The sequence below is a fragment of the Pongo pygmaeus genome, chromosome 16 (assembly GCF_028885625.2).
Source record: "Pongo pygmaeus isolate AG05252 chromosome 16, NHGRI_mPonPyg2-v2.0_pri, whole genome shotgun sequence".
Taxonomy (NCBI): Eukaryota; Metazoa; Chordata; class Mammalia; order Primates; family Hominidae; genus Pongo; species Pongo pygmaeus.
In genome coordinates this window covers 83,376,838-83,400,890 of record NC_072389.2, presented here as the reverse complement: position 1 = coordinate 83,400,890, position 24,053 = coordinate 83,376,838, and the positions used below count along the sequence as shown (strand labels likewise).

The following is a 24,053-nucleotide window of genomic DNA, read 5'->3' as shown; positions in this document are numbered from 1 at the left end:
GCTGTGACTCCTGTTTATTCTCTCCACCTGGGGCATATCGAGTGGTTGCTATGGGCTGTGTAATATCCTGATCACATCTACACGTCCGGAAGGTGAGGAAGAGGATGGATTCTAGTGGGAAGCTAATCAGGGAGCTTCCAGATACAGAGTTTATAAGGACAATGGATCCTTCCATGGGTGTTGCATTTAGGGCTTGGCCAAGGACCTACTTAGGTGTTCTGCCTCCAGGACACCTGGGATCAAGGACTGGCTCAGCCCCTTATTAACCATGTGACCTTGGGCTAGTTGCCGCTCTCTACCTCAGTTTTCTCTTCTGTAAAATGGGAGTATTGATAGCATCTCTGTCTTTTGGGGTGGTTGTGAGGACTAAGTGAGTTACTATGAGTAAAGCGCTCAGAACGGTGCTAGGCAAATGCTAAGGGCTCTGTAAATGTTAGCTATCACCACCTCCACAACTGTCATCACCACCATCATCGTCATCATCATTATCCAGTACCAAATGCTATTCTAGGTATTGGGGGAATAAATACCAAGGTCTCTGCTTTCACACGTGATGGAAGAGATGGAAAATAAATAGGTAAATAATTTAAATAATTAAATTAAGATGTTAATCTCCAATAGTGATGGCACTAAAAAAAAAATCAGATAGATGCTCATCATTATTAGTAATTAAGGAAATGCAAATTAAAACCACAATGCAGGCCGAGCACGGTGGCTCACACCCGTAATCCCAGCACTTTGGGAGGCCAACGTGGGTGGATCACCTGAGGTGAGGAGTTCAAGAGCAGCCCGGCCAACATGGTGAAACCCCATCTCTACTAAAAATACAAAAATTAGCTGGGTGTGGTGGTGCGCACCTGTAATCCCAGCTACTCAGGAATCTGAGGCAGGATAATCACTTCCCCACCAGGGAAGTGGAAGTTGCATTGAGCCGAGATGGCGCCACTGTACTCCAGCCGGGGTGACAGAGCAAGACTCCATCTTAAAGAAAAACAAAAAATAAAATAAAAAATAAAAAAACCCACGATGCAGTACCACTACATATCGTTACACTGACTTTGAAAATGGCTAATACCAAGTGTTGGCAAGGGTACAGAGCCACTGGAACTCTCCTAGGTTGCTAGTGGGAATGCAAAATGGTATAGCCAACTTGGAAAACAGTTTGGCAGTTTCTTATAAAGTTAAAAATAGGCTTACCACACAACTCAGCAATCCTACTGTTAGGTGCTTAACCAAGAGAAATAAAAACTTACATTCACACAAAAACCTGTATGTGAACATTTATAGTGGCTTTATTCATAATCTCCAAAAACTGGAAACAACACAAATGCCCTTCAACTGCTGAATGGATAAACAATGGAGTACTACGCAGCAACAAAAAAGAAAGACATTCTGATTCAAGAGGCAACACAGATATTAATAAATCTGAAATGCATTATGCTGGGTGAACGAAACCAGACTCAGAGGGCTACGTTTAGATGACTCCATTTGTATGACACTCTGGAAAACGCAAAACGACAGGAACAGAAAACAGATCAGTGGTTGCCAGGGGTAGGGGCTGGGAGGAGTTGACTACAAAGAGACAGCTTGCAGGGATTTGAGGGTAACAGGATTGTTCTGTACCTTGATGGCCATAGTGGTTACACAGCCACACGCAGTTGTCAAAACTCATAGACTGTGCACTAGAGAGGGTCAGTTTTACTGTGGGGTAATTATACCTCAATAAACCTGATGGAAAAAGTTTGCTGGGGGACTATTGAAACAAGGAAAACCAAATAACAAGTCAGTCTGTCAGGGCAGTGAGACACGGTGAGGATGGCTTCCTCCAGGGTGACCTATGGAGGACATTGGAGACCGTGAGAAGGAGGTGGTCACAGAGCTTTCTGAGGAGGTGGCAGGTGGCCGTGTGGTCTGGAGGGGAGGTGAGGGTGGCCCACAGGTCAAGGCTGGGTTGGGCAGTGCCCTGTGGGCCAGGTTAAGGGGCTTCACCCTCCTCTGGGCATGGTGGGTGCCACTGAGGGTGTAGGCAGAGGGTGATTGAAGCACAGGTGTGGGCAGGATGGTCTGGGAGGAGGGAGGAGGGAGGAAGGGAGACAGCACCTGGGGCCATGTCTAGGATGAGTGATGGGGGTGTAGAGAAGAATGAGGAAGGATGGATCGGGGTGTCACAGAGAGAGTGTTCCCAAGGCGGGGTCAGCTGCCAGAGACCACAGGCTGAGGCAGGAGAGCTGGGGGTGCTGATGGGGTCCTTGGGGACCTTGCTGGGGATCCTGAAGGGTGCTGGGGCTGAGGACATGTAAGTGAAGCTTCCAGGAGGCAGGGGACACATTTGTTGTTAGCAATGGGAGTCTCAGAGAGAATGGGGTGGGGTTGTCCATCTGTGTATCTGTGCACGTGAACAAAACTTGCAGAGGTGGGCTGACCTTTGGAGGACAGGGAGAGACAGTGAGAAGTTTAGGGGCTTAGACGGGGCCTTGAATGCCAGGCCAGGGAGTTCATGCTCCTGAGGGTGTGATCCGTTAGGGGCTGGCCACTCCAGGGTGCTGGGGAGTGGGTAGGGATGGCACTGAGGAGCATGTGCTGTGCTGGGAGGCAGCACCTGAGCCCCACTGGGCTGGGCAATGGGGATCCACCCATGGGGAGCTGTGCTGAGGTGGGCCTCACCCGGAGTAGCAGGAAGCCCCGTCTTTGCCCCACTAACCTTCTTGCTCTTCCCGCACAGTGCATGCTGGGACCGCAACGGACAGGCTGCCGCACCCCAGGCCCCCAGAGGCCAGTCTATTTGCCTCCCAACGCCATCTGACCCAGGTAGGGGAGAGTGAGGCAGGCTCACCCTGCCTCATGCTTCTGTGCTTTGTGGGAGGCTCTGGGTGTGAGGACCAGGTCCCCCAACTCAGGCTGGCCTTTAGCGAATGAGCCCCTGCCAGGGGCCATGGTGGGGGACACAGTGTGGGGTTTGAAGGCCCCAGCAGCAGAGGGGCCTCCTGTGGAGGAGTTCCTGACCTCTGAGAAGGAAGGCCGCGCCTCAGCCATTCTTCCTCACCAGGCTGTGTCCCCGGGACGCTGAGAGGCACTGGGACACACCATCCCTGCAACCCCAGTGTTGCTGTCCCATGCTCACTGTCTGCGTTTGCTCAGGCTTTGTTTTGTGCCACACACCTGCCGAGTGCCTTGGCTGCAGGAGGTTTTGCATCCCAGGTTCAGCTCCCTTTGCCGTCACCTGCCTTTTCACTGCCGCTGCCCAGTGCAGTGCCTGATGGCGCTAACTCTGGAAGTTCCCAGCTCTCTGTGGGACACCTGTCAGTACCCAGAACGAGCCTGTCTCAACTTTCAGTCCCCCTCTGTGGTGGGCCTGAGATAGGCCATTTCTCCGCCACTCCTGGACATCCCAGGTGAAGGCTTTTGGCCTGGTGCCAAATCCCCCAAGGGATGAGATGAGGTAGCAGCTAGGGTTGCCAGAAAAAAAATACTGCTGTCCAGTTAAATTTGAACTTCAGATAGACAACAAATAATTTTTCAGTGTAAATATATCTCAAATATTACATGGCACATACAATTTTTGTTGCCAAATCTGGCAACCCAAGTTGGGGGGCTGAACCCCCAGTCTCCCTCCTCCTCTGGCCAGACCTCCTTGCTGGGCTCACCCTGGCCTCCTCAGATGAGCTGCCTCCAGTGGCTGTTGTGGTTGTCCTGGAGCCAGGGGCAGCCAGCCTGCCCAGGCCACAATCAAGGGCATTTCCTGATCCCCCAGCTGCCGCAGGCTGTCTCTAGGACAGAGACCTGGCAGTTCTCGCTGGGGTCTGGGGCAGCAGTCCTGGTCTTTGGGAGTGCTGTAAGGTTCCTCGTCTTCCCCCTTCTGGCTCTCTGACAGCGGAGTCCAGGCTGAGGAGGTCATGGGACATGGCGGGTTGGGCCTTTGTGCCTGTGAACAGAGCTGAGAGACAGGCATGGAGCTGTGAAAGGAACCAGGAATAGAAAATTGTTTCGTGAGCTTGGAACCCAGAGCACTTTGGGGAGCCAGAGTGGGAGAGGGGGTAACAGGGATGAGGCAGTGACGGGTTATGGAGGGCTTGGAATGTCTTACTTCTGCACCCTTTAATATTAGGGAGTCACAGAAGGTGTTTTCTTCCTAAGCAGAATCATTTTTCTGATTATTAAGGTAATATGTTCTCTATATGTTATCTATTATCTATGCATCTATCTATCTATCTATCTATCTATCTATCTATCTATCTATCTATCTATTCATCTCTCTATCCATCTATCTCTCGGTATTTAAAGCATGCAGTTCAAGCCCCTTCTGTAGTCTTTTCCTCCCAAGAGCTAACACGGGTAACTTGTTTGATATGTCCCCTTCCAGACTTTTTTCTATGTACTTAGCAACATATTTTAAAAGGAAAAACATGGGCTCATATTAGTTATATTGCTCCAGCACTTGATTTTTTTACCTAACAATGTCATGTGGATCATCCCAGGTCCTTCCATAGAGTTCTTCCCCACCCTTCTACATCCCTTGTATGATGGTCTGCAAATTATTCATCAATTATTAATCCTGTTGGCAACCTTTTAGGTTGTTTCTGGCATTTGGCTATTTATAAACCTCACTCAGGGAACCTCTGGGTTTGCACATCTGTGTGTGCTTGTGCTGTAGTTCTTTTGGGAATGTTTCTGGAAGTGGACTTCCTGAGTCAGAGGGCACCCACATTTCCACACTTGATTTGTTCTGGACAGCCAGATCAACCTGCAGAAGGTTGAGCCGATTTATGCTCCTACAAACTGTATGCAAAATGCCCCATTCCCTCACCCTTGCCAATCATAGGAATTATTAATCACTTAATCCCTGCCAATTTGACAGATAAAAATGATTTTACTTTATGTTTCTTAGACTGCTAATGAGGTTGAGCATATTTGCATATGCTTGTTGGCCATTTCTGTTTCTTCACTTGTAAATTGCTTGTTGATGTCAAGTCCTCTGCTGCTGTATCCACTCATTCAGGAAGTATTTACTGAGCACCTACTATGTGTCAGACACTGTTTTGGTTAGGGACCAAACAGTGAACAAAACTCACGAAATATACCTGCTCCAAGGAATGTAACTGTGATGGAGGAGAGACAGACAAGGAAAAATACATCATGCGTATGGGAGTGTTAAGTGCTAAGGAGAAAAAAATCAAGCAGAGGAGGGGGATGGGAAGTATTGGGCAACTTGGACATGGTTGTCAGGGAAGGTCTCTTCGAGAGGTGCCATTTAAGTAAAGACCTGCAAGAAGTGAGAGACTGAGTTGGGTGGATGTTCCGGGGGAAGCGCCTTCCAAACAGAGGGAAGAGCAGGTCTGAGGACCCTGAGTCAGGAGCAGACCTGGCTTGTGGGGACATGGCAAGAAGGCTGGTTGGTGTGGCTGGAACAGGGTGAGTGAGGGAGAGAGTGGGCCATGCAGCCGAACAGGGACCACGCGCTCATCACTCAGGGCCTGCAGGCTGCCTGGAGGACTTGACTGTTACCCAGAATGAAGTGGGGAAAGCCATGGAAGGTTCTGCATAGTGACATGGCATGATTGGAATTACATTTTAACCAGATCCCTCTGGCAGCTGTGAAGCAGGGAGATCCGACAGGAGGCTGTTTGTTGCAGTGATCCAGGGAGGAGGCAATGGAGGCCTGAACCAGGGAGTCTTGGTGGAGGTGGGCAAAAGTGGATGGATTCCACATGCATGCTCAAGGTAGAGCCAATAGGATTTGCTGACAGATTGGATGAGGTGGTGTGTGTGAGAGAGAGAGAAGGGAGCCAACCATGACTCCAGGGGTTTTGGCCCAAGCATCTAGGAGGGTGGGGTTGCCATAGATGGAGATGGGGAGATCGGAGAGGAGCGGGTTGGTGTAGGGGAGAGGAATGGTTCAGTGGTGGACAGGAGTGCTGAACAACCGTGAGTCATTTGGAAAAAATGGTTACATAATGTGTGGGACCTAGAGCACAGTGAAAACGGGTGACTTTTTGCTAAAAAAAAATTAAGAATTTCAAAGTGGGAGGTGACAATAGAGCATTAAAGGAAGCCTGGGGCCCTTCTGAGTACAGAGCCCGGGTCACACACCTGTGAGCCAGCCCTGGCAGTGGACACGTAAATTGTGAGATGCCTGTAGACAGCCTGGCAGAACCATGGAGTTGACAGGTGGATGTATGTGACTGGAGTCCAGGGGACAGGTCTGGGCTGGAGATACAAATTTGGGGCCATCAGCATAAAGATAGTATTTAAAGCCATGAGGTTGGATGAGAGCATCGAAGGAGAGTAGATAGAAAAGACCAATGTCCCAACCCCCAGACCTCCATCAGTTAGAGGGTGGGGAGCTGAGGGGGAACCGAAAAGGTGACCGAGAAGGGGCACCCAGTGAGATGGAAAGGAACCAGGCATGTATGTCCTGGACGCCAAGGGCAAGACACATTTCAAGCATGTGTCAAATGGGGCCGAGGATGCAGAGTGAGAACTGGTCACTGCCTCGGCAATGGGGAGGTCACAGGTGACCGTGGTTTCAGCGATTGGGGGTGGTGAAATGCATCTTATTGATTTGCAAGAGCAAGTGGATTTAGAAGAGGTTAAAGAAATTAACTCTTTATTTGGCATATGTGCAAATCATTATTCACAAGTTTTTTTTTTTCATTTAAGTTTATGGGATTTATTTAACCCCTTAAAAGTTTTAGATTGTCCTGTGTTCAAGTCTATCACTCCTTTCCTTTAGAGTTCCTGGCCTTACCCACTGCAGAATTTTAAAAATATTGGCCTATACTGTTTTCTGGTTGTTTATGATATTCACAAATATTTAAATCTCTAGTTCATCTGAAATGTATTTCTGTGTGTGGTTTGAGGTAGGGATCTAAGTGGTTTTTTTCCCAAATGACTTGCAGTTGTTTCGGCACAGTTTGTTGGGTAAGCATCCTTTCCCTGCTGCTCTGAAGCTCCATTCCTGTCATCTGCTGAAATGTCCCCAAAGTCTCATGTCTGTCCAGACCTCGCTGTTTGATTCCACTGATCTTTGCCTGGGGAGAGATTTAGGAAGTTGAGAAAATAGATGGTGATTGATCGGAGTTGGTGTGAGGAGATGGAAGGAGTGGAAGCTGACACAGTTACCTTCAGTGTGGGAAGAGGCAAAGGGAAGTCGGGGACAACAGGAGCTCTAAGGGCTCCTGTGTGCTAGGCGCACGGGGCCTTACCTGTCAGCCTGCACTGCAATTCTTCAAGGTCGGCGTTCTGTCTCACCATTTGCAGATGAGAAAACTGAGGTTCCGAGAGGTTGCATCTCATGTCCAGGGGCATCGCCTCACAGGTGTGGGGCTGACACTGAAAGGCAGAGCTCTGGGTTCCCATGCCTGCCTTCTGTCCTCAGTGAAGCGAGAGGTGAGGAGGGGGTTCTGGAAGCTGGAAGGTCTCCAGGCACAGAGCGCCCCTTGACACCCAACTCTGCATCCCTGCCTGCCATTTGGCTGGGTCTTGAAGGTTTTCCCATTCCAAAAGCAACCTGTTAAGACCAAAATACTCCTGGCAGGGAATCACACATAAAGTTTACAGCTAACATCTTAATTATCAGTTAACACCTCTGCAGGCATTAGCTGACAGCCAGCTGAGGACACTGAGTGGGGGCTGGTGTGATGTGTATCTGGGTTGGGAAAGGCCAGGAAGGAGGGGAGGGGTGAAAGGGGAGGGGTGAAAGGGGAGGGGTGGATACCCAGCAATTCACAGCTTCACCCAGGCCTGAGAGGGAGGCGGCACTGAGTCCATGTGGAGGGGAGGTGGGGAGAGCTGGGGAGCAAGCACTGCGGGGGTGGGGGTGGGGAGAGGAGTGGCAGCTTCTCTGAAGAAACTTGGGGCTGGAGTTCAGAGAGGGAGCTGGCATCTATTAGACACCTGCTGTGTTCCCATACCCATGTGCTTGGCCTCAGGAGGAGGAGGAGGAGGAGGCAGAGGCTCGTCATGTGTTTGGTCTTAGGAAGGTCAGGAAATCAGCCGCCCATGAGCCACCTCGGGCCCAGCTGCCAGCAGTCACTCAGAGCCAGGACCTGTCTCTGACACCCACAGACCAGATCTGTCACCCAGCCCTGTGGCGTAGGAGGAGAGAGTGAGGCATCTGGGGCCTCCTCCAGTTCCCTGGGGGCCAGTCCACCCTGCCAGGGTCAAGGCTTAGTCTATAACCACAGTCAGGAGGGTCTGACCCTGGAAGTCTCACCCAGGAGGGTGGCTGAGCTCCTTAGGCTCAACTGGGACACAGCAGGAGGCCCAGGTGGGTACCAGGCGGGGACTGCCTTCCTGCGCACTGCTGCTCCCCACCTCACCGCTGCATGGGGGCAGGGAGAATAGGAAGGAGACAGGACTGCTGGTCTAAAGCTGGGGCCTCTCTCCCAAAGGGGCTTCCTCCCCGCCTAGCTTCACTCTGCCCCGGGGCACTGATCTGTGACATCGGGTGTCATCATGTGTCTGAAGGTAACTGGCTGCCCAACTGCATCATCACTGTGTTGGGCTCTGGCTTAGCCTTCCTGGGACCCTGGGGCTAAGAGCAGCCCCTGCTTCCTCTCCATCTCGCCCCGCCTCTTTTCTTCTCCTCCTTCCTCCCTTCTCACCCCCTCTCCTCCCTATCTCTCTCCTTCTCTGTCCCTCTACCTTCTCCCTCTTCTCCCCTCTTCCCTCCCTTTCCCTGCCAGCCAATCCTGGCCTTGCACCTAGTTGCTGGCAGTCAGACCCTGAGATATCAGACTTGCTTCTAGCTCAAGGCTGGCCCAGGTCCTGGGTAGCCCCACAGTCAGGCACAAGTCCTGCTGTTCCCTTGTATTCACCTGCACACCCTCCCAGAGGTGCTGCAAGGGCTCAGCTGGGGAGGGGCCCTGCGGGAGGGACAGGTGGTGATGAAGTAAGGCTTTTGGGAGGGGAGGAACTGTGCCTGGTGCCTGGGAAGCCTGAGAAAGCCTTCCAGGAAGGGGGCCCTGTGTGAGCAAAGGGATAATAGACAGGGCCTGGGCTGGAGGCACTAGGGGTGGTGCTTGTCCATCAAAGGGGATTGAGGCCAGATCCAGCAGGTGGACTTGATTCTGAGGCCCCAGGGATCTGGGGGCTTTGAGGCAGGAAACAGCCACAGAGCTGCCTGCCTTCTTGTGCCCATCTTCCCTGCCCAGCAGCAGCTGGCCCCCAGCCGCCCTGGGTCCTGCTGCATCGAGTCTGGAGGCCTGGCTTCTCTGCCCAGTTCTGCCTCCAGCTTGTCAAGTGACCTTAGGGCAAATGACCTTGAGCCTGGGCCTCAGTGGCCTCACCTGAGACTGGGGCCATGGCTGTGGACCAGAGGTTTTACAGAGTATGAAGTGTGCCCTGGGTTAACATGGTGCTGTGGTCACTGTTGTGGCTGAAGTGCCTGTCCTGAGATGCCAGCTCTGGGGACCATGGCTGTGCCTCGGGTAGGGCCCCACCCTCCCAGAGCTTCCATTCTTGTGAGGGAAACAAATGTGTAAAATAGAGGTTGAAAATTAGAGGCTGCAGACAGACATGTGGCTTGTGGATGTGTTGTTCCATTTTAAACAATTTGGTTTTTAAAAATTGAAATATAATCCACATGCCATAAAAGTCACTATTTTAAAGCATGCAGTTCAGTGATTTTTAGCATATTCCCAATTGTGCAACCCTTACCACTATCTAATTCCAGAGTATTTTCATCACCCCGAAAGGAAACCCTGTACCCTTTAGCAGTTACCCACCATTCTCCCCTCCTCTCTGGCCCTGGCAACCACGAATCCACTTTTGTCTCTTTGGATTTGCATATTCTAGACATTTCATAGAAATGGAATCATACAATATGTGGGCTTTTCTGCCTGGCTTCCATTGCTCAGCACACAGTTTTTAAGGCTCATCCATGTTCTAGTGTGTGTGTATCAGTACTTCATTCTTTTTTTTGGCTGAATGATATTCCATTGTATGGCTATAACACATTTTGTTTATATAGTCATTCATGAACATTTGGGTGGTTTTGACTTTTTGGCTATTATGAATAATGCTGCTATGAATATTTGTGCCCAAGTGTTTTCAATTTTCCTGGGTCGATTTCTAGGTGCTAAGTTGCTGGGCTATAAGGCGATGTGGTTTGAAAGGCATTAGACAGGGGCATGCTCTCCAGTTTGTGAGTTCTGCCCACTCCCTGTTGCATTATCTTTGCCCCTTCACTCACTTTCATTCCCTCCCTGGCCCCTGTAGACATCTATGTTTTTAGCCCTTGATTACTGAACAGTGATGGAGAGGAACACAGTGGGCTATGGGAGCCAGAGAAGGCTCCTGACCCTGGGAGCAGTCCCAGAGGGTTTCCTGGAGGAGATACAATCTGAGCTTAGCTTAGCCTGTGTGGACATTTTCTAGGAAAAAAGGAGTGAGGGAGAGTGTTCCAGGGTCTCCAGGGCCCAGCCAGGATGTCCTCTCTCCCTTCCTCTGGTATGTACCTCTCTTGGTCTTCCCTGCCATTCACTCAGGGAACTACAAACACCTTGATGGGCTAGCGAGGTGAAGGGGGAAGATGAAGGAGTGAGATGAGATGTGGCTCTGTGCTCTTGCTGAAGAGCTGGGGGAGATGCTGTGGGGGCAAAGGGTTGGGGGACTTTGGCTCTTCCTCAGCTAGGGGCTGGCAGAGTCTGAGGACCTGGAGCAGAGGCGACCCTAAGCCAGGACACTCTGTGTCCCAAAGTGGCATCCAGTTGTCCTCCCTCTGGCCCCTGGTGGGAGCAGGTGACAGACAGGATGGCCCTTGCCAGGCCTGCAGCAGAGGCAGAGGCAGAGGCCCAGTGGCGGCCCAGTGGTGGCCCAGGCCAGAAGCTGTGCACACATCCTCCCAGGTTTCTGCTCTGCTACCTAACAGGTAATTATACCCTGACATGCACAGCGGCGAAGAAGGGATTTTCTGTGAAGCAAAATCTCCTGTGAAATATTCAGGCCACGCTGGGCTTTGCTTCCCAGCGTCTAGTTGCTGCTGCTTGGCTTGTCCGTGGCTTGAGAGGCCACATGTGTCTGAAGACCACATGGGATTTTTTATTTCCTTCTCAACAGGGAGAGGTTCCCAAGGGCTAGGAAGAACCCAGTTTGGGGCCTAAGATGCTGTGTGTGTGTGTGTGTGTGTGTGTGTGTGTGTGTGTGTGTGTGTGTGTGTGTGTGTGTGTGTGTGTGTGTGCGCCTAAGATGCTCTGTGTGTGTGTGTGTGTGCCTAAGATGCTCTGTGTGTGTGTGTGTGTGTGTGTGTGTGTATCTTCCCCCGTGAGCTCCCCAGGGCAGCTCCCCTGTGTGTGTATATGTGTGTTGAATACCATACAATGTATGTGTTTCCACAAGTGTCTCTGGGGCTGTGCTTCTGTGTGTGTGTGCTTGCCTATTTCTAGTCTCTGCACACTCTCATGAACTTGCCGCGTGGATGTATTCCTGTGCATGTGTCGTGACCCTGGCACATAAAGTGCATTTCTCTGACAGTCCAGGTTGTCTCTAAAGGGGCTTCTCAACTGGGCCCCTGTTTCTCTGAATAGGGGTATGCATGCCTGGGAGATTCTCTCAGCGGATGAAGGGCTGCCCTGCGTGACAGTTCAGCCTGTGACTGGCATTACATGCGGGTTTTAGGGTGTGGATTGGAAGCCTTGCAAGTCCCCACAGGCTCAGAGGCTCAGAGACACCAGACAGCAACTGCACATTTGAGTCAAGCTTTCCCCTCTTCTCTCTGGCTTTAGTGTTTGTGTTTAGTGTTTGTTTGATTTCCACCAAAGTGCTTGATAGGGGATGGTTGGGAGGATATTTGCTTCAGAGAGTTCACTGAGCTGGGACATGTGCATCCCTTTGCTGGTGCCTTCCAGTTGCTCAGCTACCCCACGTGTCTCCTCCAGCCCACGAAGCCCCTGCATTTGCACCATAGGTCGTCCTTCTAAAACCCTGATTTTGCACCTCATTCACTTCCTCATAATGCACAAGGTAGGCAGGACTGGAATTATCATACCCATTTATCAGATGAGTTAACTGAGGCACAAAGAGGAATACATGCAGTCACTTGATGAACCAGGGCTGGGAGCAGGATCACTAGTTCCTCCTGCCTGTGCAGGTTCCTTTGCCCTCAGCCCCAACCCTGGGCCCTCAGTGGAGAGGACTCTGCCCAGAGGAAATGGGTCCTGATTTCATGAATGAATCCAGCTGGAGGATGCCCTTTTCTCCATGTGCAGCTCTCCTCCCTTCTGTCATCACTCATCTTCGTCCTGGAGAGACGACCCTAGGGCGCTTTTCATCTCCAAATAAACAGGCAGGGATGCAGGAGGCAATAATATTGACGTCCATCATTGATATTTCCTTAGGGTGGCTGTAATTAGCAATTCTTCCACGGCTGAGGCTCGACCTGGCAGACAAGTGGAGGAGCTCCGGCTTGTTAATGTCAGCCCATTAATGTCACACTGACAAGGCTGATGGTGGGATGGGAGGGGGTGGCCTTAGGTAGACAGCAAGAGACGCAGCGGGGCTGAGCAAGAGAAGAAAGTCCACCCACTTCCCTCCTGCACCAGGGACTTGCTGTCCTCGAGCCCAGTCCCCTGAGAGCACCCCTCATCTCACATATTCAGCAGCTGCCTCCCTCACTCCATGGCCCCTCGCCCCTCCCTATTCTGCTAGGATGGCTTGGCCTGAAGAGCAGGCTCCACATCCCTGGGAAGGTCCACAAATCTCAGCCCGAGCACCCACAGCCTAGAAGGGCTCCTTGGAGGGCCATCCAGATAGCCAGAGGTGAGAGAGCAGCTCCTCAGCCCTCTGCTGTGCTCCTCCAGTGGGAGAATGCGCTCCCCTCCCTTGTGCCCGGCCACACTCCGATCTGCACAGCTCTGCTGGTGCTGACCTCCGTAGCAAGGCAAGCACATGCCCCCTCATCCGTGCACTATTAGGAGCAGAAAGGCTAGGATTAGCACTCCCAGACCCCAGACCCTCCTTGCCCATCCACTTCAGGCTTCCCCTCCTCCTTCTTCTTATCCAGAGAATTCTTGGGTCAGTATCCTCTCCTCCAACCACATTGCTCATCTCAGTGTCCCTCTGGCCAGACTTCTTTAGATCCTTTGGTTCCTTGAACACAAGAAGCCAAGCCACCTATCATTCAGAGAGGCTGAGTTCCTCAGCCCTTGCCACCTGCCTGTCTCCTGTGCTGCCAGCCTGCCCATTTGCTGCATGCCTAGTCTGGGGCTGCTCTGAACTAATGATCCAACAACTCATAGTGGCAGGGCTTGTTTTTTGAGTGCTTATGATGTGCCAGGCACTGTTAAAAGCATCTTACAAGCATTTGATCTTCATAACAATGCTATGGGGCAAATACACTTAGCATTCCATTTTACAGATAAGGAAAACTGAGATGCAAGGAGATTAAGTTAGCTGCTCCAGATCACAAGGTTGTTAAGTGGTGGGCAGCATGAATCAGGCTGTGTGGCTCCCAAGCTCTTCTACTGAGCCATCACCCTCCTCTGCCTCCAGCTTCAGCCCCTAAGTCATTTCCTTCACCTGCATCTCTTCCCCTTTGTGCTCCCCAGGGCAGGCAGAGGCTAATCCCCAGCCCCTCACCCAGGGCCGGCTCACGGTGATCAGCAGATGAGGGTAGTAGTGACGACAGCACACTCATCTTAGCCCCATATTACGCAGGCCCCATGGCTCCCTCCCATGTTCTCTGATGTGTGCCTGCTGCCCCTAGGAGTGCTGCACACTTTCTGACAACAGGGCCTCCACCAGGGCTGTTTGCTGAACGAGAGGCAACCCTCTGACTGCAAGACTCCTTGAGGCAGAGAGAGGCAGCCCTGCCCACCAAGGAACACCCACTCAAAGGGGACCTCGGAAACTTGTGTCTCAGCTCATAGACAGGACTTGGTGGAGATGTCCACATGTTCATGTCATTCATTCATTCATTCATTCATTCATTCATTCAGCCAACACTTGCTGGATGCTGTGTGCTCCGAGCCAGGCCCTCTGGAGGGTCCAAGCACACTGAGATAAACAAGTCCTCGCTGTGCCCTGGGGGAGCCCATGGCCTTGGTGGTGGGGAAACATAGGCAGGACTCACCAGTGCTGGGAAAAACTTGCTCAGTGAGCCAGAACCAGAGCACCGTGTGGGGGTGGCTGGGATGGGGGAGAGAGGCTGCACAGAAGAGCAAACACTTGAATGGATTCATTGAGGAAAAGGAGGTGTTTTTAGGCTGAGGGAGAGGAATGAGCACCACAGGCAGAGGGAACCGCCTGTGCAAAGGCCCTGGGTCTGAAAGGGCCCAGGACACATGCAGGGCAGCCTGGAGGTGGATCAGCTCAGCATCTCACCTCACCTGCCTGGCAGAGGGTGCGGTGTGGGCAGGTCAGCGTCTGCAGACGGGTGGGATTCCCAGCATGTTGACTGAGCCAGCTAGCTGTGGAGGGGATGCATGAGGACAAAGGATACTCCTTGGGTGCAGGAAAGGGCCGCTCTGGGCTGGGGCTGGCCTGGAGGGCACTTGCGACTATGGTTGTACGTTGTACTCATCTGTGCTAGATCTCCCAGCTCTCAGAGCTCCCAGGCCGCAAAGCAGCCCCTCCAATAGGCAGAAGAGAGACTGAGGCCCAGGCAGTGGCAGAACCCTACCCAGGGTCACACACAAGCAGTGGTTGAGCAGGAGGTTCCCGCTGCCCTCTAGCAGGATGTTGGGATCCTCGACAAGTAGCAGGGCTCTAGCTCTCAGGGTACAGGGCAAAGCGTGATATCTGCCAAGCATGGAGCAAGGCAGGAAAGGCCTGGCTAGAGAGGACATGACACAGAGCCCACCAGAGGGCTGAGGGTCGGGCAAGGGGCCTCGAGTGCTGGCAGAGGAGAGGGCTTGCCTCTGGAGTCACCTCTGGAAGCTTTTTGAGGATTTGGCTTGAACATCCTGTGGACAGTCTCTGGGGAAAATGTCTCTCATACACCTCATGGGGCTCAGAATAGCCCACAAGGGAACCAGGCGTCCCTGCCCACATGTGCACAGGCAGGGACCTGTATACCAAGGTGTGTGCCCACCTCTGTATGAGCTCAGGCACATGTGTGTACAAGCATGCCTTTGTTCGCACATGCAGATCTCTGTATGTGTGTCACATGTGTACAGCTGTGTGTTTACAAGTCTGAAGGAGCATGTCCCTTCAAGTACAATTCTGTATCTGTATGTGTGTACAAGAGCCCCTGCCACGGCCAGCAGCCCCACAGGGACACACCCTTCCCCTCCCACTGGAGTCAGATGCTCCGGAACTTGCTGCTCTCAGGCCTGGGTCCAGCCCTCCCTGGCCCATCTCAAGGCCCTCCCCCCTGAGTCCTGAGGTTTGGCCTCCTGGGGACAAGGCCAGCCAACTCGGACCGGGTAGGGGCTCCTGGTGGCCAGCACTGTGGATAGAAGTAGGCATCAAAGAAACAGCTCAGGCTGGGAGGAACCCTCCAGCTCTCTTTTGTGCAAGCCACCTCCCCACACATACCTGAGTGCCTGCCACAAGATGCTGACCTACCCTCCCCAGCTACTTATACCTCTCTCCTGACCGGGAGCTCACTGCTTCCCAGGGAAGCGCCTGGGGAACCTGTGGGACATTGCCTCGAAAGGAGATGTCAGGAGTGCCAGAGGATGGAGTCAGGGCTTGGCCATGACCCCCCAACCATCCACAAGGCCTGGGGCCTTCCCATAACAGACAGGCCTGGGACACTAGCTCCTGGTGGCAAGGCCAGGCCCCAGCATCCAGGGACTTTCACCTTGTTGTCAAGAGCGTATTTCAGCTATTAGTGACAGTGGCCAGGGATTTGGGGAGGATTTCTGTCTCATTTCCCACAGCTTTCAGCAAGCCTCCTCCCTTTCCACCCCTCCGCCTGCCAGGGCTGAGAACGCAAATGCGTGCACACGCGCACACACACACACACACACTGCTCCTGTGTGGCAGAAGAGAGGAAGGGAGAGAGAAATCTGGGTCAGTCTCCCAAGGAAGGCTCTGTGGCAGCTCCCCACCTTCCCCAGCAGATGCTTGGTGTTGCACGCTCAGCCGAGGTCCGAAGGCAAGGCTTGCCCGGGTCCTGCCCCAGCCTCTGCCAGAGGGGCTCTGCCTTGGGAGCCCAGGCTTGCCCTGCTTAGACCCTCCCTGGGCCTCCCTGTCCAGGTGACCTCACTCTTGGGCCTGAGCATTTCCTCTGCCAGGCCCCAGGACTCATGGGTCATTTATGCCACACTCAGCTGATTGCATGGAGGGTGACAGAGGCTCTCCCCATCCCCCACTGGACCCTCCAGCTTCAGCCCCTGGGACTTGGGATATGAGGGGCAGAGTGGTAGAGGAGGCCCATATCTCTGGAACTGGGGCATGTAAGAGCACCCCCACGCAGAGAACAGCCAAACACTGAGGAAGGACCCCTACTGGTGGGATTTCAGGCAGTGGGGCAGGGTCTGGGGGTCTGGGTAGGATGCCTCAGAGGTGGGAAGGGCTTTCTGAGAGAAGGGCAGATAAACACCTGAAGATATCACTGCCGTTTCAGGATGCATCTTGGGTGGGGATTTAGCTGAAGCCCTGAGTGGTTAAATGGGTCCCTTAGAAAGGACCAAAGTCCAGGGTGGAGTTCTACCCCACCAGTGAGCTCAGGCAGACGTTCCACTGGACTGGGTGGCAGGGGGAGGTGGCAGGGGGAGGTGGCAGGGTTCCTGCCTGAACCAGGCCCTATTTAGCCAAGAAAACTGAATCATGGGGAATGACCACAGTTTAATCTACCCAGGGATCCTGGAAGCCTCCCCACCCCCACCACTAATAGACAACAAAGCCACTTTCTTCTTCCGCCCTCGCACCGCACATAGTTCTAGGTGACCCAGCACATCTCTGCTTCCTTCTACCAGGGCATGGCCGTGCGTGGAGAATGTTTACTGAATGCAGAAAGAGATGGTTGATTTTATTTAAATTAGATATTAGGAAGGACTTCCAGATGCCACTGGGGCAGCCTTAGCCCTGGACTGGATGTCTATGGAGGTGAGGCTGATCCTCAAAAAGCCTGTCAGGCGGGGGGTGACTCCACCTTCCCCCAGAGGTGGAGTCCTGCCTTTCGAGTGTGGCGAAGCACCAGCTTCCTTCCTGCAGGGGCCTTGCTTGTCCCAGAGCCTCCATGCCCAGATCCTCCTGCAGTGCCTGTCTTTTTCCCAGCCCAGGGAGTGTGGGTTCTGTGCAGTGGTCAGCTGTTGAAATATTGCTGTCGTCGTGTGCATCTGTTGGTATACACGTGTGCTGTGTGTGCCCGTGTGTGACCAAGCTGAGGGCACATGTGCACAGGAATGGCTCAGGAGTCAGTCCTTCGACTTCAAAGTATTTTAAAATATAGAACCAGAGACCTTCTGGCTTCAGAAGGGGCTAAAAGGATTGATTTTTAGGTCACAGAGAGGCAGGCAGGCCTCCCTTCACCCACCAGCCCTTCATGGAGTAGAGACCCCCAGGCTGGGCACTCAGGGAAACCCAGGGCCAAGGAAGCTAGTCCTTGGCCTTGAGCTGGGGGCTGCTAAAGAGGAGTTAAAGGGGGCTGGAGAGGCTTCAAGAGAGGGTGAGGGGTGTTGGCTTTGAGAGGTGAGGGTGGGGTCATGTTCTCAGTTGGGGCTGGGCAGCCTGTTCCCTCTTTGAGAACCTCATAGAAAAGGGTTTCCTGCCCCCTCATCCCCAAGGGCTCCAGCCAACCCCATCCTTCCTCCCTCTGACCGCCCTTCTCTCATTCCCCGCAGCCAGGCCAAGCTGTAACTTAGTGCTCAGAGGCCCCTTGGGCAGGAGCTGGGGCAGCTGAGCGGGGTCAGGTGGCGGTAGGAGCTACCAGTACCATGCCTTCTCTCTGCTAACACTACCTGACTGGGGCTGTGCACTGGGGCCCCAGAACTGTGTAGGCGAGGGTCACACACACTCAGGGGTATGGAGCTGGAAAAGGTCTAATTCAATCTGTCAGCCAGTTATTAGTTACTGTACTGGAGGTGGCTCTTGCCTCAACCTACCTACCATCTCCTCTTGCCCCATCCAGAGGTCATGGAAGCTCCCGTGGAGGGGAGTCGGGCAGGGTGGGTGCAGGCAGCATCCTGGGCAGGAGTGGCCCATGAGGATTGGGGAAGAATCAGAGACAGCATCCTCCCCTCCAGAACATGGGCCCTGGAAGGGTCTCCACGACTCTCTGGGTCAGCACAGCCCTTGTCCACACAGGGAAACTGAGGCCCAGCAAAGGTAGAGGGCTGGCCTGGGCCTGTGTGTGATGTGGGCCATTCTGTCCCTGTTTGCTCAGGCCCCACTGGGAAGGGCAGGAGGGAAAAAGAAGCAGAGGGTGGGGCGATCAGTAGGGGAAAGAGGACAGGGTCTAGGGTGCTGTGAGGCACACTTCAGGCTGTTTACCCAGCAGTGTTTGAGCCCTCGGGCCAGAGAAGGGTTTGCCTACTGCCCTCTCAGGGATGGTGGCCCAATCCAGGAAACAGATAGTGTCTGGTTCTGAGTCTCACTGGGGGCTTCATATGAACTGGCAAGGCACTGTCATTCCCATTTCATAGATATCCAAACTGAGACCCAAAGAGAGGCCTGCCTCTGGGAGGTCTTCCACAGCTGAATACCCTCAGTGAGGAGGCTCTGCTTGCTGCCTGAGGCAGAGCTGGGAGTGGCTCCTCTGGGAGGGTGGGCACTGGGGGCAGCTTGTCCCCAGGACTTCCCAGCCTTCCCTGTTTGTTCCCATGCTGTCCAAGAACTTTTCTGCAAGTCTGACCACATCCCTCTAGCTTTAATTTCATCCCACCACTCATGCAGGATCTTGTCAATCCAAAGATCTCTCTGTCCCTCTGCCTTCTTGGTGTGGGGTGGGTCTGGGGGCTCAGGCACTGTCCCTGCAACCTGGCTGGCTGCTGAGGGCAAGGGATGAAGCTAACCCACCCCAGCCTGCCCACCCGGGCCAGTTTGAAAATCGGCTTGCCTTTGCCCAACATTGCCATTCTCATCACTGCCTCTGCCCATCTCATTTCTGTTAAACTCATTTGCCAGCTGAAGGCCTTCATTTTCCACTCTGTTTGCCCATAATCACCCCCTGATCCTGTCCTATCTCCCCAAACTCTCCCTGCAGTGCCCAGCACTGTGGTGAGCAGGCAGCCAGGCTCAGGCGCAGCCGCAGCACTCCCTCCCTCCCTCCCTCCCGCCTGTCTTGGGAAGAGGCCTGTGCTCCAGGCAGAGATCTCATCCCTGCCTCTGTGCATTCCTCTGCTCCCAAACCAGACACTGGGAAAACTACAGATGGACTCTCAGCCCTTGAAGGCTACTCACCCTCCACTCTCTGCCTGTCCACCCAGGCCAGGAAGGCACTGTTCTAAACACTGTGCATGTATGAAGTCCCTTAATTTATCCACTAGCCCAAATGGATTTCTAATTGGTGGGAGTTTAAGGGGAAATGTTGACAAAGGGAAACTGAGGGAGCAAGAGGCAAACTTCTCCCTCCTCCAGGGCTCCATCCCTGCTCCCACTTGGTACAGAGAATAGAGCCCAGCTGTTGCTGCAAACCATGCCAGGCATCTGCTGAAGTCGCCTTGGGAGGGCAAGGGAGACTCTGCTCCACCCAGGGCTCACCATTCTCCCATGAGGTGCCTGCAAGGGTGGGGCTCCAGGCCAGGCACCCTCCCCTCAGGATCTCAGAGCACCCCTGAGAAAGTCCCTTGGCGCTGAGTATCATCACACAGACCATGGGAGGAATCAGAAGTAATGTCCTCTGAGGCCTCGGCACCCCTCCGCGTCTCACCATGGCTGAACCTCCGCCTGGCGCCCTGGACACCCTTGACTCTACTCCAGGCTGGACATGCCCAGGGGCCCATTTCTAAGCCTATTCACCATGAGCCTCAAACGAACCCTATGGAGTGAGTGGAGCTGGGACGAGGATCCCCATTTTGCCAGCAGGGAGATTGAGGCCCAGAGAGGAGAAATAACTGTGCCAACTCCTCCTCTTCAGAATGGTCTGACGATCTCTTCCTGGAGCATAGTGTAGGGAAGGGTTTATTGCATTCTAACAAGGACTTTCACTATTTTAAACAGAAGAATGTGCAATAATGGTAGGATTCCAGGCCCCGCCCCTTTCCTCTCCACCAGGAGGTCTCCTGGTTCCCAGGGTGCCCTCTGCTGGAGGAGGCTGGGCAGCTGCTCTAGGCTGGCCCCACCCCACTCCACCCCAGCCTCTCCCGCCCTCACCAGCTTTCAAGGTCAGGCTGCCTGGTAATACAGTAATTGATCTGGGAGACTTCCATTATAAATCTGCCAGCTGGCCAGGTGGCATGCCCCACGGCCCATCCCATCCAGCCCACCATGGTAATGACCACTCCTCTGTTCCTCTGTGGGAAGGTGACTGGCCACTCTTTGCTTCTCCCCATCCACTACCCCTGTAGGCAGGAGCCCAGGGACTCTGAACTCAGACAGAGGCGACATGGTTCTGAACTGACCTCATACTTCAACTGCTGTGTGGTCTCAGGCAAACTACATCCCCTCTCTGAGCCTCCATGTCCACAACTGGAACGTGGTTCTGGTCAGATGGCCTTAAGGATCCGCTGTGACAAAGTGGGAACTGAAACGGTGTCCATTGTGATGAGGGCTCCCTTGAGACCTCTGCTTGAGGGTCTTTGAATGGGGGAGCCCTAGGTAGGGCATGATTGCACCTGTCTCTCTCAGCAAGTCAGGGAAGACTTCTTAGAAGAGGTGGCATTTGGGCTGGGTCTTGGAAGATGACAGGACTCCCTAAGGTTTGGGAGTGGGGACAGTGGTGGATGGTGTTCTGGGGACGGCAAGAAAGGGTCCTGTACAGAGCCATGACCAGCCCAGAGCATTAGGGTTTTTTCCTTGCAAATCTAACCCCATCAATCCCGGCTTATATGCTTCAGTGTCTCCCATTGCCCTACGGCTGAAGTCCCAGCTCCCTGAGGAAGCTTCACATCTAGTCCCGGCCAGCTTCTCCAGGCACCCAAGCTACTGCCCTTGCCCCCAGGGCTCCAACCTTAATGAATTTTTAAAATTCTTTACAATCTGTGACTTTTGCACCAAGCTGCTCCCTAATTTGACTCAATGACCACAATAAAATTGAATCCTGTGACTAGATAAAATCTCCACTCCACTCTCTTCCAGGGCCCACGGGCCCTTTGTGATCTGCCTGCCTCCCTTTCCCCTGCTCCTCTCCCACTCCGTCCTCGCTCAGTCTTCCAGCTCCTCTGTTGCGCCCGAGATCTTCACATTGCTGGTTTCATCATGTTCAGGACTCAGCTCAAGTGTACTCAACCTAAAGTAGCCTTCAGGTGACAGTCATCCTGGTTTGCCCAGAACCAAGGTGTCTCCTAAGATGCAAAACTCTTAGTGCTGAAAGCAGACATTCCCAGACAAATGGGGATGATTGGTCACCCTCATTTCTTTCCAGTCCCTACTGCCAGGCCTGCCTGCTTTTTTTTCTTCCTCTTTCTTTTGTTGGAAGTCCCAGTTTGTCAGTCTGTTATTACTCGAGGATCGGCTGCCTTCCCCTGGCCTTGAGCTGCTGGAGAACAAGCCTGCATCTGCTGGTTCAGCACTGAGTCCCCCTTGCCCAGAACCATGTGTGGTGAGAACGGTGCTCAGCACCAGCACCAGAGCATGCCTTGTCAGTGTTTGTTGAGCGAATGGGTGAAGCGTGTACACAGACTGTTTTCGTTGTGGACCTGGCCAAGCCTCTCCTCTCTGGGCCTCAGTTTCCCATCTGTACTACAAGGATGGGCTTTGGGAGTCCCAGAGAGGGCTCTCCAAGCCCCAGTGCCCCCAGATACAGCAAGTGAAGAGAAGGGCTACTGCCCAGCTCGGTGTGAAGGGCCGGGCGTGCGCCGGACTCCAGGGTGGGCGGGGCAGGGCGGCGCTGCTGAAGGAGAAGTGTCACAGCCCTCACCTTCCTAGACATCCCACTGTAACCTGAGGGCCATTTCTGGGCCAGGCCGTTGGTCCAGACCCCGGGTTGGGGGCATCCAGAGTGATGGTGCCGACTGCCAAGCCCCACTCCCCTCCCACCCCCGGGAAACAGATGGCCCAAGCTTGGGCGGGCGGCAGAGACGGGGACTGGCATTTGTGTGTGTGTGTGGTTTTTTAAAAATCTGACACATTTTTGTCACGTCTTGGTGCATCAGAACAGTAAAGGAGGCGGGAGTGTGAAGAATGTTTTAACTCGCAACTTTGTAACAGTTCCAGTTTCTCCGGGCCTCCTCCCCCTCCCTCAAGCCCCCGCGGCGGAGCCTCCAAGCCCATCTGTTCCCGAATCTCTACTCCCTGCCCCCCTACATCCATCCCTCCTTCCTTCAGTTGAGGGGGAGAAATCCTCAGAGGAAGCGGCTTGGGCCCTGGAGAGGACCCTGGGCAGGGAGGCGGGGGACCTACTTCTGGGCCCGGCTTTACCCCAGGCTCGCTGTGTGACCTTGTAGAGCTCTAACCCTCTCTGGGCCCCATCTGTGTGCTCCTAGGGGTCAAGCCTATCCCCTTTGGGGTTCCCTGATTCTGATAGTCATGGGAATGTCTGGGGAGAGGGGTTGAAAATGCAGAGTGTGCAGGAGGGATCAAGATGGGGAGTTTGGGGATTCAGGGCACCCAGGGAGAATGGCCCCAAGTGGTGGAGGGGCCACATTCATAAACACTGAGTGGGTCCCAACCTTCACTGTCCTTGGGCTTGGGGCTTGCGTTCCCCCACCCCCGGCCCCTCGTCCACCTAGCCTGCCCAGGGTGGTTCTTTCAAGATGCCCCATGGCTGGCTGAGGTCTGGGGCAGCTACCCTGAGGTCAGGGGAGGGAGGAGGAGCCAGGCAGTACCAGGGACCCAGGCATCCCTGTCTGTCTGTCTGAGCCCTAGGAAAAGAGACAGGATGAGTATCAAGCCTTAGAAGATTTGCTCCTCAGCTGCCATCCCTCCAGTCCCCAAGCTTGCCTGGCACTAGCTTCCATTTTATATGTCATGGAAATGCCAACTGTCCTCGAAAACCAAGAGTCCACACAGCTGGTAGGAGCTGCCCTGGGTGGGCATGGGGAGAGTTTAGGGGCATGAAGGGACAGTGTCCTGGGGCAGCTCAGCCAAGGCGAGGGCTCAAGCCTTGCTCCCTCACTCCACAGCTCAGAGACCAGGACTGCTGGGTACCTGTGCAGTAGCTTGGGATGGGGTGGGGCTGGCAGCCAGGGTGCCACTGCCAGGGACAAAGAAACCAGCTCCTGGCTGCACTCCTGTTTTCCCCATCCCTCCACACCTAACATGGAACTCCCAAGTCTAGGGCATGTATCATGGACAAAGCCAGAGGGACGGGGGAGGCAGAGGGTGCCTAACACACTCTTTTCTACCGGTAGGAGCTAGAAGCAGAGTTCAAAGGCTGCCCCAGAGTGCTGTTGACCACAGAAAGCCCCCCACTTAGGCAGGGGCAGCTTCTGAAAATCACCCCACATATCTATATCCTGGGCAGGGCCAAGGACAGGACTGGGAGTCCCTGCAGGAGGTGGTCTCGTGTGCCCAGGAGGGTGAGCTCTGGACAGGGCAGCCGAGGGAACCAACATGGCCCCCGTTGCAGCCCAAGCCCCAGACCCCAAGGCCCCTCTGAGCCGGTGCCACACGAGTCTCACCATATGGGCGCAGGGCGGCTGCGGGGGGAGGAGCTGGAGTTGCCATGAGAACCTGCACACTGGCATTTCCTCTTTTGGGGAGGCTGAACCATACTTCGCAGGCGGTGTAGGCTTCTGAATCCCATTTCTCTGTGTTTTTTAGGAAGGGAAAAAGGGCAGAGGAAGGGGGTGGAAAAAGACAAGGAGGGAGAGAGAGAGAGTCAGAGGCAGCCAGGAGGGAACAGCGGAGCTGTCTGGGGCTGCAAGGGTTGATCAGGGACCTCCTTTCCCCACAGCTCAGTCCAGGGCCAAAGTGGGGTCTGGAGTTCCCTCTGATTCGTTGTCCAGGCCTTGGGTAAACCTCTTCCTTAAAACACACAGCCCTGCATCCTGCCTGAGATTCAAGTCAACTCTTTGGGCCCTTTCTGGATTCCTTACTGTCACCCCTGTCCCCTGAGTGCCCAGCCC

At 53.8% G+C, this 24,053-nt stretch overlaps 1 protein-coding gene across 8 annotated transcripts in view; it reads left to right on the top strand.

The window, feature by feature from the left end:
* LINGO1 (leucine rich repeat and Ig domain containing 1) overlaps positions 1-24,053 on the top strand; it is a 208,870-nt gene that overhangs the window by 141,510 nt on the left and 43,307 nt on the right. For all 8 annotated transcript variants that reach the window (XM_054451644.2, XM_054451638.2, XM_054451639.2 and 5 more), the window contains one exon: positions 2,723-2,808. The gene's annotated coding sequence lies outside the window, so the exon portion shown is untranslated. The remainder of the gene's footprint in view (positions 1-2,722; positions 2,809-24,053) is intronic.